The sequence below is a fragment of the Malaya genurostris genome, chromosome 2 (assembly GCF_030247185.1).
Source record: "Malaya genurostris strain Urasoe2022 chromosome 2, Malgen_1.1, whole genome shotgun sequence".
NCBI lineage: Eukaryota > Metazoa > Arthropoda > Insecta > Diptera > Culicidae > Malaya > Malaya genurostris.
This window is the reverse complement of record NC_080571.1, coordinates 52,594,904-52,612,196: the sequence shown is the minus strand read 5'-3', so window position 1 is coordinate 52,612,196 and position 17,293 is coordinate 52,594,904. Positions and strand designations below refer to the sequence as shown.

Genomic DNA, 17,293 nt, shown 5'->3' with positions numbered 1-17,293 from the left:
CTATAACTAACTAAAAACATTAAAAGTGAATTGCCTGCAGAATGTATTAAAATGGTTAAAAAACTTGTTAGATCATGCGTGTCGAGGATCGGTAATCCAATTGAGGTGTGTACACAATCGGCTGTTGAAATTTCATATACATTTCGAATCAAAAGATTCCAAGGCAAGTATTTTCAATTATACTTCCAACCTTCGAAATTCTTTCTTTTTCTTTCTGTCACAATTCCGATAAGTGGGTGTGATTTTACTCAACCAACAGCACCGTGTTCAACTAAACCAAACCGAACACCGCACACTTAAATTGGATTAACGATCTCAGCTGTTCAAACCCCGGTAGCTGAGTTTTTCAGTAAAACTAACATTTCATCACAGCGGTACCTGTCAACAAATGTGTGCATCATTCGTAAAGGCGGTGAAAATAACTGCACTAACTTTTCTCAAAGACATTCGGCCTAACCGATTCTCACAAACTAAGATTTAAATAAAAGGTATAATTGTCCCATACTAAGTTTCTTTTTTCTTCCGGTTCCGGAATAACAGGGTGATCAGTGTAAAAATTCCTATTTCAAATTACTTAATCATTTTTTAAGAGATGGCATGAACGATTTCATCAAACTTGGATTTAAATGAAAGGTTTCATTATCCCATACAAAAATTACAAATTTCATCCGGATCCAACTTCCGGTTCCGGAATTATAGAGTAAAGTGTGTTAACAATTTGATACCATCACTAAAAGCGGCGAAGCAAAACTCGTAAAAAAAATTGTAAACTACTCCAGTTGGTAGCTATTAGCAATAGACAACCAAACAAACCGATTCCGGATATCCTGGTTCCCGGTTTCCAATTCCAGGAATACCGGAAATAGTGGTCATATATATTCCAGAACGGATCTCACTCTCTTTTCTCAGCGATGGCTTGACCAATTTTCACAAACTTGAGCTCAAATTCATGGTATTCTGGTCCCATATTAAATTCCAGAGTTATCTGATATTCGAAGCAAAAAAACGTGAAATAATTAATAAACTGAATCAAAAGTCGTTAGTTGCTTAAATGCTAGATTTCGATTTAGGCCTAAGATTAGTACTTGTTAGAAGTACTTAAAAATTTAAATCCTGTTATAAGTACTTAAGGCCTAAGGACCAGGGGTCGCGTATAGATTTTGAATCTTCCACCCTGACTTCTTAAATTCCCTTTGCGTCTGTTTGTTTAGGAACCTTGTTGAGTAGATTTGATTTCTCTCCTCTTCTCTTCTTTTCCCGGACATCACCAGGAAACTTAAGTGAATGAAATGGCGGATGCATAGAAACTGACTTGCTTTTACAGAAAAATACAAGACTATCGCGATAACATGTATGTTTTTATGCACTAATCGCATCTAAACTGAATTATCTAGATGGTAGATTTATGATACAAGCCTTCAAATCCGAGATATTCGATAAACGGTGCGAGGCATGAAATTCCGAGCGTTCCATTTTTCAGCAGTTCTTCAGTCAGGAAAAAATACAACACGAGCGGTAAACTCAATGAATCATTCTGAAAATTTCACGGAATATTCTCAACTAAATTTCAAAGAGATTGTCAGGTGGGTTTTTCGATATTCATTACCGTTTCCAAGAAAATTTAATTTGAAACGGGAGAATAGCAAAAAACCAACATCTTTAGCGTACTGTCCTCAGCCCTTTGTGTTTCCTCCGTCCCGTTTTCCGTCGATATAAAGAATAATATTCACCCTTAGGTTTATCTCTAACGTCCTTTCAACCATCTCGACCCCCCGGCTCTCCACCATCTTCTTCGGAACTAACCAGATCTTTGTGAAGCTACTAATCTTTTTGTTCCCCCCTTTTTCCATCTTTTAACTATCTTTTTAGTGAATTAACATGGTTTTGTGCCGTTTTTAACTTCTTTCACTCGCCCTCCTTCAAACCCCTTCTCAATTACATTTACTGCAACATTCACTTCTCTTTTCTACATAACTTAACCGCTCTCCTTCTTTTCTACATAACTTAACCGCTCTCGTTGATGTCCAGCATGCGGGCCTCCCGCCGAGTTTTCAAATGGATCAGAAAGCATCAGCGCTTTCATAGTTATTATCAATAACAGCACAATGAAGGCTTATAATGAAAAGTAAGGATGATTTGGGTACTTCTGTTGGATTTTTGTTAAGTTTTAGAATAAGTATGGCAAAGTCTCAAGGAAAAATTTTAATAAATTTATTACAATTTTTTTTGGAGTCATCATGTTTTTAGTTTTGCTTATGATTACCCTTGTTTCATCATAATCTGTCTCAGTAAGGTCATCTTGAGACACCTAACTTCAATAATGTAAAGATTTAAACTATGTATGGATGTATCGATATTTCCCAAAACTATTTTAAGTTTTACATTGCTTTCGATATGAGATCTGTATCCTAGCTGATTAGCTCGAAGATGGTAGAACATATAAAGACTGTGCCAGAAAGTATGTACGCACTTTGATTTCGCTGTAAATAATTCACAAGAGTTAGATATTCAAATTTTATTCGATATACTGGTAATATTAGACTACAACGACAGAATATTATTCTCAACATTTGCTACATAGCCATTGTAGACTAGCTGGCGCACCTTCTTTCGAACGTTCTTCATTAAATTCCGTATTAAATGAAGTCTTAATGGTGAAAAGTTTTGACACTTTTTTCCAATCTTTTTCGAACTGTTGAATGGTTTCGGCTGCCGAGACATGTTTCGTAAGATGTGCCTTCGTTAATGCCCAAAACTCCTCAATTGGTCGAAGTTGTGGGCAATTTGGTGGATTCATGGAGTGACATTTTTGGTAGTATACCATCCTACCGTTGATTTAGAGTAGTGGCAAGAAGCAAGATCTGGCCAGAAGACAAAAGGATTCAATTCCTTGTGACTTCGAATCATGGGTAGAAGTCGTTTTTGTAAACATTCCTTGATGTATATTTCGCTGTTCATGGAAGCAGTGGTGGTGAAGGGTTTCGAAATCTTACCGCAGCTACAAATTGCTTGCCAGACCATAGCTTTCTTACCAAATTTTTCGACTTCAATCGATGTCTCGGACTGGTTTATCATTTGCCCTTCTCGATCCGTATAATATTGTGGTCCCGGCAAGGATTTGTAATCGAGTTTCACGTAGGTTTCGTCTTCCATGATTATGCAGTTCAAATTTCCAGCAAGAATCGTATTGTACAGCTTTCGAACCCTCGGCCCAATCGATGCTTCTTGTTTCGGACTACGTTGTGGTTGTTTCTGCTTCTTATAGGTTCGAAGATTCAAACGTTCCTTACCACGAAGAACATTTGACTTCGAAGTGCCCACTTTTTTGGCCACATCCTGAACTGAAATCTCCTTCTTTTGCTCGAACGCATTCAGTATACGTTTATCCAACTGAGGGTTAGTAGGACCTTTTTTTCGACCCGTTTTCGGTTTATCCTCACCGTTTTCGGTGGTGTTATCCTCACCGAACTTCCTGATTGCAATTCGCAAGGCTTTTTCACTTCCTCTTTCCATTTTTGCTATCTTTCTCAGTGACATTTCCCGTTCTGTGCACCATTTATACACAATCTTTCGACGTTGTTCTGCTGAAAGTCCACGCATTTCGAAACAAACTAATGAAAATGAATAAACAACTGCACAAGTGGTTAGAGAAGAGTGTAAACAACAGGACGCAGCCATAAAAATTGACAGATTCTGAACCATTGCGAAATGTCAGCGGTTTTTGGTTAAGTCCATACTTTCTGGGACAGTCATTTACTAATAGAACTAATCATTGCATAATTTGAAACCCTGGGTGTTCTTTTTTCTTGTTTCAATTCTACAGATTTTAACCTAAAGATCATTCGCCTCTTCGGGTAAGAAAAACTTTCTGATCCTATGTGCGGGGTTGGGAACCGGACCCGGCATCGACTTACCCATCACGCTATACCCGTCCTTTACCCTGAATGCTATTGGTAGATGATCTGAATCATAGTCAGTTCATTGCAAATGTTACATTGATCCACTAGAATCAGATCAATTGTAGAAGGATTTCTCATAATTGGGCTATTCTAAATAAAACTAGCGTGTGCTTTCATAAAGGTCAGTGACCTAGAGATAGCACAAAGAGTTGTCGACGATCACGACGGAAAACATGAAGTGGAGCTAGAGGGGAAAAAGTACAAACTCCGAATAACATTGGAGGATGGAAGTGTCGAAGTGAAGGTGCACGAGCTCCCCGAAGACGTGAGCGAAGAGAAAATCGTGAAATTTTTGAGCGCGTTCGGTGAAGTGCTATCTATTCGTGAACTGACATGGGGTGAAGGCTTCGACTTCGGGGGAGTTCCACTCGGAGTCTGGTCTGCCCGAATGATCGTTAAACGAAACATTGATTCGTGGGTTACGATCGACGGAGAGCAAGCGTTCGTTGTATACAAGGGACAGCTGCAATCCTGCCGACACTGCAAGGAGCAGTCACATACAGGAATATCCTGTGTCCAAAGTAAGAAACTGCTAGTTCAAAAGAGCTACGCAAACGTGGCAAGCCAAAATGCACCACGACCGCAGCCGAAAAAGCCAGCTGCTACAAAATCAGTCAATAAGCGACTGACCGTAGCGAGAGACTCAGCACCACCCCCACTAACGGCCGAAACGTTTCCTGAACTGGATAAACCAGCTGATATGACAGCGAACAGCAGCCGCCAACCCGCATCGATTGGTTCCTCATGCATACCTCCGCAAAAAGCGACGACACAACAAGCACTGTCGCAAAACGACGATCTGCTTAACACCAGCGCGAATGCAGTCGAACTGTTCAGGAAACCCAGCAGTAAGACACGAAACCAAATCGGCAATGGTAACGAAACCGACGATTCGTCTGCATCCACAAGCAGCCGAAAACTGAGAGGCCGACCGGCTGGCAAAAAGCCACGTCGGGAAAACGAGGACGATGTTGAGATGGAGCAAAAGTAACAAAACAAATGGCTCTCACATCATACAACGTCGCTTCAATTAACATCGGCTCGATCACGAACCCCACGAAAATAAATGCGCTTCGTACTTTCATCAGCAACCACTGGATCGACATCGTGTGCTTGCAAAAAGTAGAGAACGAGCAACTCTCCTTGCCGGGTTTCGTCGTTTTCTGCAATGTTGATCACACGAGAAGAGGCACCGCTATCGCTCTGAGAGAACACATCCAGGTTTCTCACGTCGAGCGAAGTCTAGACGGGCGACTCATCGCATTGAGAGTCCAAGACACGACAATCTGCAATGTTTACGCTCCTTCCGGTTCTGCGCAACGTGCCGCGCGAGAGGAATTTTTCAACGGAACGTTGGCTTATTACCTCCGGCACCGTACACAGCACGTTCTTCTAGCGGGCGACTTTAATTGTGTACTTCGAACGTGCGACTCGAGCAGTCCAAATCCCAGTCCCGCACTGAAAACAGCTGTGCAGCAGCTACACCTACAAGACGTGTGGGAAAAGTTATGCCCGCGCGATGCAGGTTTCACATACGTGAACAGAAATGCCTTGTCTCGCCTCTATCGAATATATGTCAGTAAAGACCTTCGCGACAACTTGCGAACAGCACAAACGCACGTGTGCTCATTTACTGACCATAAAGCGATCACACTTCGACTTTGCCTTCCTTCACTAGGACGCGAGCACGGTCGTGGATTTTGGTCACTGCGGCCCCATCTATTGACCGATGAAAATGTTGCAGAGTTTCAGTACAAGTGGCAGTACTGGACTCGACAGCGCAGACATTTTCGTTCATGGATAGAATGGTGGTTGTCATACGCTAAGCCCAAGATAAAGTCATTCTTCAAATGGAAATCTCGTGAAGTTTTTCGAGAGTTCCACAGTAAACATCAGCGATTATATGCTGAGCTACGGCTAGCGTACGACGGGTACTATCAACATCCCGAAATGTTACCCACTATAAACCGTTTGAAATGCGAAATGTTGGCTCTTCAACGAAACTTCTCTCACGCGTTTATGAGGATAAATGAAACGCACGTAGCAGGGGAACCAATATCGATATTCCATTTAGGAGAGAGACGAAGGAAAAAAAACCGTCATAACTAAGCTACAGACAGAGCGGGAAGGAATTTTCGAGGATCCACATGACATCGAGGCGCAGATAACTAATTATTTCTCTTGTCTCTACTCCGAAGAAGCAACCGATGGAAACGAAAATGATTTTTTCTCAGAGAGAGTCATCCCACCGAATGATCCTCTGAACGAGGCATGCATGGACGAGATCACCACAGCAGAAATCTTAGCAGCAATACGAACTAGTGCACCCAAAGCGGCCCTTACACGAGACAATATTATTGTCAATACAAGGAGTATTGACAATACTTTTGATCGTGTAATGGAAACTTCATTGGATTGACGAAAATATTGTCAAAAAATCAAAACTGCTCATCAATCCGACAATACTTTCTCTCCAGAGAAAGTTCTTCGAAATTCGATTCGATGATTTGTTCGAAAAATGCGGACTCAAGTTACCAAGTCAATTGGATTGACGGTATTGACAATACTTTGGATTGACAATAATATTGTCACGTGTAAGGGCAGCTCAAGAAATCTCCCGGTTGCGATGGCATCCCGAAAGAATTCTACCTGCGCGTGTTTGACGTCATCCACCGAGAGCTCAATCTGCTGATGAACGAAGCCCTTACTGGCAATCTACCCGCTGCGTTCGTAGAGGGCATCATCGTGTTGGCTAAAAAGAGAGGAGGAGACAATACAGTCCGATCGTATCGCCCGATTTCGCTTCTAAACAGCGATTACAAGTTGTTCTCCCGCATACTGAAAACCAGTGCGGTAAAATTTCATTTTCAATCGAATAATATAAGATGAAAATGAAATTTATGGCCACTGAGCGTCAGCATATCCCTACTAATTCATTTGACTTATGCTGCCAATTCCAAGTGAAGCTCCCAGCATTCATCGTCAGTTGAATAATCGTACCTAGTCATTCGAAGTTTTGCTTCCTCAGTTTCAAGTGCCAAGTAGTCTAGCTGCTTCATGGTCTTCGCTCTTGGTAGTAAGCAATTTCGATCGAATAGAATTATAAATGGAGTAAAGGGTTGAAAATGAAAACTTAAGGAGGAAACAATTAATTAATGTGTATTCTTGGATTGATATTTCAGCTGTCTGATTAGTCTTTCATCTATTATCTTGAACCAATTCGAATGTTTACATGAACCTCATTTGAAGGCCGCTCTCACACTATTGAAAGAGATATTTTGTTACTTCAAGAGATCAACCGACGGTGGTTAAACTAAGCCTCGATTGAAGAGAAACGAGTGATGACTGAATGCTGCCCGTTCGGGCCGTCAGCAAACGTTGTGTGTGTCAGAGAGTGAAGTTTACTGCATTAGAGAGATCGTCAATGTGTTCCACATTCAGTTTCAATTGAATTGAATGAAGTTTTACAGCACTGCTGAAAACCCGATTAGAGCAAGTAATGAAGGCCCACCACATTCTGAGCGACGGACAGAAATGTTCAAACTCAGAGCGAAACATATTTCAAGCCACTCTTGCTCTGAAAGACCGAATAGCTGATTTGCGCTACCGTCGCTGTGCCGGTAAACTCATCAGCTTCGATTTGGACCACGCGTTCGATAGAGTACGACACTCATTTCTTTTCGAAACCATGCGCTCGCTCGGTATCAATGAGGATCTCACACAACTACTCTCTGTGATTGCAAACCGATCAACATCGCGTTTGCTTATCAATGGGCATCTTTCTCGCTCGTTCGAAATACAACGTTCATTACGTCAAGGCGACCCAATTTCAATGCATTTGTTCGTGTTGCAGTTACATCCATTGATTAATGAGCTTGAGCGAGTCTGCGGCAATGATTTGCTGGTGGCTTACGCAGACGATATCACCGTGATCGTAACAACCAACGAGCAGATAGAAGCGATGAGAGTGTTGTTCGCTCGGTTCGAGATAGTTTCCGGTGCCAAACTCAACCATCGAAAATCAACTGCAGTTAACGTTGGAGACTGGGAGGGACATGAAATCAGTACCTCGTGGATACAAACAACAGATACGGTTAAAATCCTGGGTGTTGTGTTCGCGAACTCGATACGGCTGATGACGACATTGAATTGGGATGCGATTACAAGTAAATTCGCTCAGCTTATGTGACTGCACTCTCCGCGGCAGCTAACACTTCACCAAAGGGTTATTCTGCTGAATACGTTTGGTACTTCAAGGATATGGTATATGTCTGCCACCATTTGCAGTACACACGGCTAAAATCACGTCAACGATGGACACTTTTCGCCCGCGTCCCAATGATGCAATTAACCCACTGCAGAGAGGAAGGCGGACTGAAGCTGCAACTACCAGCGCTGAAGTGCAAATCGCTCGCAATCAACCGGCATCTCCGTGAAATCGATTCCCTTCCCTACTATAGATCCTTAATTCACCACGCAAATCCCCGACCAGTAATTCCAGCAGATCTTCCCGACCTCAAACAAATCCTCTCAAATTTATCCCAAACTCCTCATCAACTTCAACAAAACCCCTCTGCCGATCAAATCCAACGCTATTTTGTACAACAAACCGACCTGCCAAGGGTGGTACGGAATAATCCGACAATCGACTGGAAACGCACATGGCGTAACATAGCTTTGAAGCAGCTCTCATCGTTGCAACGATCGGAGCTGTACCTGTTAGTGAACAAGAAGATCGAGCACCGCAAATTGTCGTTCGCTATGCACCGTACTCCAGACGAATTCTGCACACACTGTGGAAATCAAACGGAGGAGACTCTCTGCCACAAGTTTAGTACATGTGCTCGTGTCGCGCCGGCTTGGACGGCCCTACAGCTGAGATTAACAGATACCACAAACGGATGGAGGCGTCTATCTTTTGAAGAACTTATAAGACCTGCTCTCAGAGGTTTAGGGAAAAGAAAAAAAAATGGAAATTTTGAGTATGTTCATAAAGTACATCTGCTTCGTTAATGAAAATAACGATAGATTAGATGTAGCCGAAATAATGTTTCACCTTGAATTGTAATTATTAAAACGACCTTATTTAACATCTGACAATAGAACATATTTTTTACAAAAAAGAAAAATAATAATAATAATAATCAGTAGAGAGTTCATCATGAAGAACTCGCACTTTCTAATTATTTTCCTGATAACGCAACGAGATAAGCCTAGCATTTAGAATCCTATTAGGAATAAATAGATCGATATCTTGTGCATTTTTACAGCTATCATTTGATTTATTTGCTCATCAACGCATTGAAATCGTAAACATGTTTCATTACCAAAACCTCTAGATGGCTAGAATAAGGCTTTATGCTGTTCCTATATGCACTAGAAACAATGAATATTTTCTGTTTATACATCGAGATGCCCGAAAAGAACTTCAATCCTCAATTAGCTGATCTATTATAATGTTCTTTTTTTGATATGGGATATCTGTTTAAAGCTTGAATGAAAGAAAAAAAACTAAACAGAGGCGATTTGAGCCTATTCCAAAAAGCGGGAATTCTTATCTCGCAAACCGAGAAATTGAAATCGGCATTTCACTTGCCACCACTCGGCATTTCACTTGCCACCACTCGGCATTTCACTTGCCACCACTTCACAGACATAGAAGACAACATAGGAAAGTAGGGCCAAGGCCGAAGCGGATATAATTCGAAATTCTACGAAGCTTCAATGACGAATGCATAAATATGATAAAGCATCTACTAGGACCACAAAATTCTAATTGATTTGAGAACATTGACTGTCGTTTGAACGATATGAATCATATTTCCTGTTCAAGTGTCCAATTCTTTAATGCTTTTTCTGCCGAAGATATTTATGTTTTTGGTTCCATGCTGTAGGAAACCTATTAATGTCCTTGGTTTCCACCAGCGTTACTGGTGTTCATTTGGGTGACGTAGCCTTGTTCGTCTGATATGGACCGCGTGGAACCTGGAAACCCTCACCATTGGCCAGAGTATTCCATAAAGGTAGAAAAAATAAAAGTGATCGTTTGTTTAAACCGTGCTGTAACCCAATTATGCCCGTTCGCCGGGGATTTGCTCTTCCCATATAGAAAAATTATCCTATCACTTTCCAATTTGACTAGTGAAAGTTTACCCAAACGGGTGAGTGTCATAGACTATTCGATTCAGGCTAAGGGCTAAACTTGTTTATACATTTTTTTTTTCAAATAGTTGACGAAAAATGGCAAAGCCTACAAAAAAGTATTATACTAGTTATTTTCACAAAATCAGTGAAACTTTCCCATAAAAATACTAAAAAACTTCTGTATCCAATTGGTTTTAAAAACTCAAAATCAATTTACAAGAATAAACATTTTTTTAAATTACCAGTGTCTTTTTATCGAGAACTTAACTAAAATGAAAGTGATTACCATCCAAGAATTCAATGAATCTCAATTTGAGAGGAGATTTCAAAGAATACTGATAACCCGATATTTGCAAAAAATATTAGTAACGGTCAAAGAAAAAGCTTTACTAAAAATCACTTTTTTCTAAAACTGACCGCCTTACAATACATGGAACACAATAACCAACCTTGGGACGATATTTTACTTGAATTCAAAAGTGGTATGTTTGTAAATTGACTATAAATTTTGAAAAATCGATTTTTTAGTGTAGAATTAGAACTGACGAATTTTGCGCAAAATCGTAGTTGGCAGTAGGGATGGTACTCGGAAGGCAAAGTATCGACACCTTGGGAATCGGATTACCGAAAGTTTGTGTATCGATACAAGGCATTAAAAGGCAATAAAGTATCACACATGGATCAATAAGTCCCGAGACTAAAGCAGAGATGGCGCTCGTAGTAAACCAGTAACCACGTCTTCCTAGAGTACTAACCTTTGCTTGAAACGGGTCAAAATTTTAAGTCGATCCGACCAGAAACAGCTGAGTTATCGAGGTTGGAGTAAAGTCGTTTTGTAGTTTGTTTAAAAAATGGAAAAAACCGAGTTTCGTGTTTTGATAAAACATTGTTTTTTAATGGGTAAAAACACCGTACAAGCGAAACAATGGATTGACAAATGTTATCCGGACTCTTGTCCATCAAAAGCAACGATTTGTCGGTGATTCGCCGAGTTTAAACGTGGTCGTACCGACACAAATGACGCGGAACGCTCGGGTAGACCTGTGGAAGCTGTTACACCGGAAAATGTGAGTGCAGTGACAAAAATTATAATGAAAGATCGTAAAGTGAAGCTCCGTGAGATTGCTGAGATGACACAGATATCATATGGAAGTGTATTTACTATCCTTCATGAAAAATTGAGCATGAAAAAGGTTTTTTCCAAGTGGGTGCCGCGATTGGTTGTTCATCAAGACAATGCACCCTGCCACAAGTCGATGAAAACAATGGCGAACAATTGAACGAATTGGGCTTTGATCTGCTTCCCCACCCCCCCAACTCGCCAGATTTAGCCCCCAGTGACTACTGGCTCTTTGCTGATCTTAAAAAAATGATCCAGGGAAAAAGATTTGGCTCAAATGAGGAGGTCATCGCTGAAACTGAAGCTTATTTTGAAGCGAAAGATAAATTTTTTTATAAACATGGTATTGAAAAATTGGAAAAACGTTGGAACCATTGTATCACCCTAAAAGGTGATTATGTTGATGAATAAAAAAAAATTTTGCAAAAAAAAATGTTGTTTCCATTGTTAGTCTCGGGACTTATTGATCCATATGTTATCGATAGCTGTAAGTATCAATTACTACTTGAGCAATAATTATTTCAAAATAAAATAAAATTGTCGACTGTGGCGTTATTTCATGATGTACAGAAAGGTGTTTCTACACAGCAAAAAAAGAATTGTAACTATGATTATTAAGCGATGTGAAAAAAATTAGACGTACTGAATATCAAACGCAATAATTTTCTGTTTTCAAGAAATATTACAGATAAATCACACGTTATTAGATCGATACAACGTATTGAGTAGATTACATCCGCTTGACTGAATGCTTAGACGATTTTGAATTAAATCAGATATCTTTTCGTGTAATATTACAACCTTTATAATGATGCATAATTTCATATAAGAATCGTATACAGTATTCAGTTAGGGTGATGTAATGAACTTAATACGGTGTTTCTATGTAATAATGTGAGATTTATCAGCAATCTTTCTTGAAAACAGAAAATTATTGTGTTTGATATTCAGTACATCTAAATTTTTATCACATTAATTGATAATCACATCGAGATTGTTACAATTCTTTCTTGCTGTGTAGAAGCATGCCTTTATGTCGATACACAAATACTACACTAAAAGCCAATGATTGAATTCTCTGAGAGTATGATGATTTTCTTTCATTGCACTCTCTTTCAGCGCACCCCTGGAACGAAGTGAGATTGTCGAACGAATTTCAACGACGGTTAGTGCACGTCATACTAATAGATGCGAGATGTTGGCGCTTCGTCGAAGCCGAAGAAATAAAAATGTTCCGTTGGGAACGGGTATAGCGTGATGCCTTTCACGCAGCCCTCCTGGGTTCGATTGCCAACCCCGTACAAAGGGTTAGATAGTTTTTCTGGCCCGAAGAGGTGAATGACCTTAGGATTAAAGCCTCTATGATTGAAACAAAAAAAATGTTCCGTCATTGTGGGCAGAGATGGCATTTCACCAGAGAGATACACGCTAGAGTCAGATTTCTGCCACACCGAGGATGAAAAAAACGAAGCACCGCACAAAGAGGAAAGCGCACTTCTTCTCAGTGTCGAATAGACAGCATTTGAGTGTGTGCTTGTGGTTAAAGCAGCTGGCGCAAGTGAAACACATTCTCTTCGCATGAATCGCTCACACGTGCTCTCGTCTAAATACACCCAAGTGACCACTGGCGCGTGAAGGTGAGCGAACACTTCTGTGAACTTCAATTAATAGAGAGTAGATCTGGCCTTGCTATGAAAAATTTGCAAGGAAAACCGAAAATTTTACGATAAATTGTTTTATTTTGCTGATTTTGCGTATCCACGCTTCATCTACAAAAACCATACAGCAGAGTGCTCACCGGCGTGTACACCTCTGTGAAAGTATCTGCATCCACCTCAGAGAATTTATTAGCTAATGCTCTAGCACTTTGGTGCGATTCAGTGGAAGAGGTAAAAGGAAATAAACAAACGCACTCATGATGCGTGTACACTTTACACAACAGTGGTGTATAAATGTGAAAGAGAAGAGCTCTCGTTGAAGTTGTCAGTGCGAGGGGAGAAATTTTGCTTGCTCTTCGTCACACAGAGGAGATAGACATCTCTGATTGTGGGAATTGACTTCAATCTGTTTCGATACTGTAAGTATCGAGACCAAAACTATCGATACTAACAGTATCGCTCTGATGCGATATCGATACCAAAAATACCCGATTCTTGAAAGAAAGGTTCGATACCTCAAAGTATCGACTCGGTATCGGACATCCCTAGTTGGCAGCATATAGACTTTATCGCAAAAAAACACTTTGTTCACTTTATTTTTCCAAAACTGATCTAGCCTATCTTTTGAATTGGACTAGACATTTTTATCATTTTGTAGCTAATAATTAGAGTAAAATATGGCATATCCTACAAAAAAATTGTAGCGCTGTTGATGTTCTCAAAATAAGTCAAATTTTCGATTGAATATAAAGAAAAAATTACTAATCGAATTTTGCACTGAAAAAATCGATCTTAAAAATTTAATTTTGAATTCCAAAAAATAAACACCATTATTCATTTGAATGAATTTTTGTTCCAATATCGATAATTATGAGTCCTGTCAACCTTCCAAATATTGTAAGATGGGCGTTTTGAAGGGAAAAAAGTTTTGCTAACAAAAACATTTTCTTATCCAGCACTGATATTTTCTGCAAATATCGGGAAATTAGTAACAGGGTGAACCCAAACATCCATTTACGTAAAAATCGGGACTTCGTAATCCGAATTATGACGTGAAAAAAGTTTACGTTATTTGGAATTTTCAACGTAAAAAAAGTTTACGTTATTTGGAATGTTCAACGTAAAAAAAGTTTTCCCTATGTATGTATATTATTGGATATGTATAAAATAATGGGTAACTATGGAACAACAATTATTAGACAAACCATCAGAATATGGGTATTTTCGGAACGGGTTTTATGAGTACATGTCGGAACACGATATTTGAGGTGGTTCAGAATTTCAAGATGGCGACTTCCGATTTATTGATATTTCTTGACAACCCTTACAATATGAGTATTTCGGAACGGGTTTGATGAGAAGATGTAGGAAGACGATGTTTGAAGTCGTTCTGGAATCCAAAACACCGGCTTCCGGTTATTGCTTGGTAACCCTTACAATTTGTGTCGATACTTCTCGAATGATTCGAACCTTCACAATATGCATATTTTCGGAACGGATTTCATTAGTGAGAGCTTACATTTTTGAAGCAGTAGCCTAATATCTGCGGGTGATCTGAATTATAGCCGAATTTAGTAGAAAAACGTGATTAATCCACCTAGCAGTGAGATGATACCTTTTTTAATCAATCCGCATGTGTTTTTTGCATGAATATTCTTCGGTGTTTAAGTTTTCATCACATTATTTTAATGGCCGTCGTTTTAAGCGACAATTTGAGATTGTAATCACTCATTACTCTGTAATGTCGAAACTGCAAATACAATCGAATTTAAATCTAGAAGTGTGATAATCGATTAAACATGCCATGATATGTAAGTTCCACTTTAGAGTTTACGGTAATTTAAGGTACTTCCAGAGCCGGTATTCAGGAACCAGCATAACCCAAACCGATTCGTATGGCCATATGACGAATAAATTACAGTTTTGAGTACAACTTTGAAGCTTAATTGGATAAAATTCATTAATTTTTGGATATATGTATAAAACTAATTAATTTTGTATCTAAGTTTAATTCAATTTGAATTTTTGTTTCTGAAATTTGATTAGGCTTTTTTGAGAAAACGATTGAGCTTTGAGAAACGATTTTATACTGGAACCGGAATTCTAAAATCGGTATGGTCGAAGTCAGATAAATTCACCTGAATAGCTGTATAGTTTACATTTGTTTCAAAATATTTGAAAATCAGTGAAGACATCTTTGAGAAATCATAGCACGAATTAAATTTTTAGGTGCCTTCTGAATCGACAACTGAATACCACTAAAACTGAAAAAAGTTAATTTTTTTTATCGACTATCCAAATCTGCTAAACCGATAAACCTGATTAATTTATGTGGAATAGACATTTTTATACTAATCCCCGAAACCGGAAGTTGGATCTGACTGAAGAGCAAGATGTTTTAAAGAATCTTGAAACTTTTCATTTGCATCTTAGATGATTCTTAGATTTCATTTGAATCTTAGATCGGTTCAGCCATCTACGAGAAGAATGAGAATGATTTCGTTTCATATTTCATCCTGTAGTTCCGGAACCAGAGGTCGGAACCAAACATAATTCAGGAACTTTGTTTGGGAGCATACGACTTTTCGTATGAATCTGAATTTGTAGAAAAGAAATTTTCCGAGAAAATTAAGTGAAATTATTTGTCACACACGCATTTGCTGATCTCGACGAACTGATTCGAATGTTATATGGATGTTATGTTCTTCCAGCATTTATTGCTGTAAGTAGTTTAAAACAATATAATTAAAAAAAATCTGCCATCATCTGGTTTATATATGTCATATTCGAACGATTATGTTGCCAAAAACGAGCCGTGCTAAAATCGGTCCGAGGCAAATTGTCATGGAAAAGGATGCTGTACACAGTCTTTTTGGTACTTAGAAACAATTGTATGTAACAGAATAAAAAATCGTTTTTTTTTTTTTTTTTTTTTTTTTTTTTTTTTAAATAACTATTTATTGGAATATGAGTTAAAATTAAATTATTAAGATTTAAATTGGGTGTTCAGCCACAAGTGGTGACTTTTCAGCCCTGTTATATATATATATATATATATATATATATATATATATATATATATATATATATATATATATATATATATATATATATATATATATATATATATATATATATATATATATATATATATATATATATATATATATATATATGATTTGGTTATTACCATGAAGACATCATTTGCTTCCGCAATTCTGAGATTTTTGTGTAGGGAAAATTCTAAACCTACTTGTATTGTGTAATGGGGAAAAGGAACTTATATACTAACTTACTAACTAATACAGAGAGCGAATCGATTCAATTGAAGATTGCATCGATTTTTGTCGGAATTTGCTTATAATATTATGTGACATTACATCTAATGGTTCTATATTTGTGAGTCTGTGTAACTCATTTGTACTAAACCAGGGAGGACGCTTCAGAATCATTTTCAGAATTTTATTCTGAATCCTTTGAAGCGTTTTCTTCCTGGTGGAACAACAGCTTGACCAAATTGGTACCGCATAAAGCATGGCTGGTCTGAAAATTTGTTTATAAATTAACAATTTGTTTTTTAGACAGAGCTTAGAATTTCTGTTTATAAGAGGATATAAACATTTAATATATTTATTACACTTTGCCTGGATTCCTTCAATGTGATCCTTGAAAGTGAGTTTTTTGTCATACGTTAAACCTAAGTATTTAGCTTGATCAGACCATGTCAATTCCAAGCCATTCAATTTGAGAATGTGATTATTGTTTGGTTTAAGAAAAGAAGCTCTTGGCTTGTGAGGAAAGATAATTAATTGCGTTTTTGCTGCATTTGGTTTAATTTTCCATTTTGACAGATAATCACTGAAAATATTTAAACTTCTTTGTAGGCGACTGCAGATCACTCTTAGATTTCTACCTGTGGCTAACAGACTTGTGTCGTCACAGAATAGCGATTTCTGACAACCAACGGGTAGATTTGGAAGATCAGAAGTGAAAATATTATACAAGATTGGAGCTACACTCGAACCCTGCGGAACACCGGCTCGTACGGGTAGCAATTCAGATTTACAATTCTGATAGCTAACCTGAAGAGTACGATCAGTTAAATAATTTTGAATCATTTTGATCAAATAAATAGGAAACTGGAAATCAGACATTTTTGCTATTAAACCTTTGTGCCAAACACTGTCGAATGCTTTTTCTATGTCTAGAAGAGCAACTCCAGTGGATAACCCAGAAGATTTATTTGTTTTTATCATGTTCGTAACTCTTACAAGTTGATGAGTAGTTGAATGTTCATGACGAAATCCAAACTGCTCTGGTAAAAAAATTGAATTCTCATTTATATGAGTCATCATTCTTAACAAGATAATTTTTTCAAAAAGTTTACTGATAGAAGAAAGTAAGCTAATTGG

At 38.4% G+C, this 17,293-nt stretch overlaps 1 protein-coding gene across 5 annotated transcripts in view; it reads left to right on the top strand.

Moving 5' to 3' along the window:
- Positions 1 to 17,293, top strand: part of LOC131427355 (dipeptidase 1) — a 715,435-nt gene that overhangs the window by 235,880 nt on the left and 462,262 nt on the right. For 2 of the 5 annotated variants that reach the window (XM_058590476.1, XM_058590473.1), the window contains exon 4: positions 12,343 to 12,860. The exons of the other annotated variants lie outside the window; for them this stretch is intronic. The gene's annotated coding sequence lies outside the window, so the exon portion shown is untranslated. The remainder of the gene's footprint in view (positions 1 to 12,342; positions 12,861 to 17,293) is intronic. 5 annotated transcript variants of the gene reach the window in all.